The sequence below is a fragment of the Chrysochloris asiatica genome, unplaced genomic scaffold (assembly GCF_000296735.1).
Source record: "Chrysochloris asiatica unplaced genomic scaffold, ChrAsi1.0 scaffold00490, whole genome shotgun sequence".
Lineage (NCBI taxonomy): Eukaryota > Metazoa > Chordata > Mammalia > Afrosoricida > Chrysochloridae > Chrysochloris > Chrysochloris asiatica.
Window position 1 is genome coordinate 883,370 of NW_006409008.1, and position 3,272 is coordinate 886,641.

Below are 3,272 nucleotides of genomic sequence, written 5' to 3' on the forward strand. Positions count from 1 at the left end.
TATTTGGATATTTGGTCTCCAGTCTTTGAGAAAATAAATTTCTGTCTCTAATACCACCACTTGTGGTATTTATTTATAGCAGTATTTATAGTATCTCTAAGTAACAAGGAGTCCTGGTGTGGTGCTCGCTGTGTTTTAATGTGCCATACTGCAAAGCCATTTGAACTGCAAGGTCAGCAGTTCAAGCTCACCAGCTGCTCCTCAGAAACCCTATACAGTGTCACTGTGGGTCAGAATTGACTCAACAGCACTTAACAAGAAGTAATTAAGACAGGGAGCTTTTTTTTTTAATTTAGAAATTCATATTTGTTTTGGCATAGAGGAATAAAAGTACTTAATGTTTATAATAAGGAGCTCTGGTAGAGTAGTGGTTACGAATCAGGCTGCGAATCTTAAGGTCAGCGGTTTGAAACTACCAGCCGCTCCGCGGGAGAAAGATGAGGCTTTCTACTCCCGTAAAGATTTACACCCTCGGAAACCCTGTACAGGGTCGCTATGGGTCGGAACCGACTCGACGGCACTTAACAACAACAACAACAACAATGTTTATAATAAGCAATTTTTGCTGTGACTGGAGTTTAAAGCATATCTTATGGCTATGGCAATTTACAAAGTAATCCTTATGAGTCTAAAATATGAGATGATTTAAAAATATCTCTTTTGTAATTGGAAAATGAAGTTCAAAAAGTTTAGTGATTGTCCACATTCTGTGTAATTAATAAACAACAAATTTAGGTCAACTCAAGGGTTTTGACACCTAAAGCCTGAATCCTTTAATTCCATGTTCATTCCCAAATGTAGGATATACCTCAAACACAGCATTCTATTCAAATACACAAAGCACAAAGTGGGAAGTAAAAAGGTTGCATGCAACTAACAAGTCTAAGTCATCTCATTTGATTAATATTATGTTTTTTGACCTTTTGTAGCTACAAGTTGAGTCTCCTCCTGGTGAACCAATTGGATGTATTTATGGATACTGTCACCTATGTTTGCCTAAGTTTAAAATAAAAAATGAGAATGAAGAGGATGTAATGAGAATCAGAGGGCCACTATGCAGATGTTTAATGAATGTAAATTTTAATGTGAGTACTTCATAGCATTTTTAAATTTTCATGTTCTAGTTAATTAATTTTCTAATAACTAAAATTAATATAAAATTTATAATTTAATTAAACATGCTATCAATATGGGGAGCATGGTGGCTCTATATGATAAACACTAGCCTGTGAATCACAAGGTCTATAGTTCAAGCCCACCAGATGCTCACCAGGAGAAAGATGAGGTTTTCTGGTCCCACAAAGATTTAAAGATGACTCAGAAACCCTATGCAGGGTTACTATGAGTTGACACTTAAAAACAATAATTATCCATATGCTATAAATATTTGCCCATATTTTGCAAAAAAGTTGAATTTATAGTTCAATGCGTCCATGTTTAATTAAACTTTGCAAAGTTCAAGAAGTTTATAAGGCACATTATAAAATGTCTTTTAAGCCATGTTCCTAACTGCAGTCTCCTTTGCCAAGAGCAAGTCAAAAACATTCTGGTGAAGATGATGAGTCAAGCTGGAAGTGGTTACACCTTCAATGCCAAGAGAAGCCAACTTTGGGAGAAATGGACTCTTCTCCATTTTGATCCCATTGTGAACAAAAAAGTCCTCTTTGTGGAACAGAAAAAAATATGTTCCATCTAAACAATGGATTGACAATGAATTAGATTTATAAATGAGAAGACTGGAGGGTGGGACACTGATTCAGAAATCCTGCAGTGTGTAATAAAAGAAGAGGAAATGGCATAGAATCACTGCCTCCTGTGCTTTGAAGGCCATTGTGAAGGAAAACAATACAGTGAAAGAAAGTTCTTCATATTACGACATAGATCATTGTATCATATTTATTTATCTTCCTAGATACTTTTATATCCCTTAATAAAAAATATTAAAATAGCAAAATAAATAAATAAATAAAATGTCTTTTATTATATAATCATCAAACAAATTTGATGTTGAATATTTAAAAGAATATTAAAAGGAAAAGTTAAAGTTTATTGCAGCAGACAATGAAATAATCTGAGATTAATTATAGAAAATATGGTATTATTTTGCTGATTGTTATTTTGCTTGTTATAAGCTTATAAATCTGGTATAATACAATTTTTAAAAATGCAAGTGCTTACTAATTTACTGATCAGATCATGGTAAACATTCAAGTGATAATTTTGAGGGTTAATAGCTAAATGTAATAAATATTGTTAATAAACAAATACATGGATTTAAATCTGAAGATTCTAAAGCAAGAGAGAATGATATTTTGTCAGTGTGATGAGTGATTAGACATGAAGAAAGCAGTACTTCCCAATAGTCCATCGAGGGCATATAAAAGAAATACTTTAAATATGCAATCAGATATTTGGCCACAGCCTAAATAAAATGTTATCTGGTTTTTCTCTTTCTCTAGAATTATGTCAGTTCAGTTTAGTGACACTGATTATGATGGTCAGTTTCATGTAATGATTAAATAAAACATATGTGAGTTAATCAATAAGTTAATAAAAGATATAATTTATACAATAATAAAATTAGTATGCAGCCTGTACTGTTCTTTATTCTAACTTGGAAACCAATACAACAGTATAATTTTTGCATAAAGCTCTCTGGAGGCCAGTGCCACCTTGGTTCATTTTTTATGTCAAAACAACAAATGTTTTTGTGCACTGTTTTGTAGCTCACAATATGGTATAAATACATCCTACTTGATTCTAGTGTCTTAAGAACTTTCTCTAAGGTGAATAAAATATTTCCTATTTCTTTTCAATTTGAAGCAAAAGCATTTTAAAGCTTAGACTCTTGTGTGTAATCAAGAGTAAAGAACAAGAAGGGAAGGTCAAAGAGTTTGTAAGAAATTCATCTTGTCAATGAACATGGACAATCCTAATACTTTTGCTTTTGAGAAAGAAGAGATGAAATAGTAGCTAGAGATGGGGCCAAGACTAGAGAAAGGCAAATAAGGAACTAGCCTCATTTATAAAATTTAGGTGAGCACCGAAATAACTCAGTAATTAAGATAAATATTACTTGAACATAATTTTTTCAAAATTAAAATATGCCCTAAAAATATTCCTGGAGAGCAAATACCAAAATTTAAACAAAAGCAGGGTCTGATCCTGTATTTTCAAAACTTGGCTCACTGCTTTACTATAATCCCATTCTTTACTGATGGTGGTAGTGTGCTGTTGAGTTGGTTCCAACTCATAGCAACCCTATACAGGGT

The 3,272-nt window shown here is 32.8% G+C and overlaps 1 pseudogene; it reads left to right on the forward strand.

The window, feature by feature from the left end:
* Positions 1–1,499: 1,499 nt before the first annotated feature.
* Positions 1,500–1,801, forward strand: LOC102835189 (annotated as a pseudogene).
* The last annotated feature ends 1,471 nt before the right edge of the window (positions 1,802–3,272 follow it).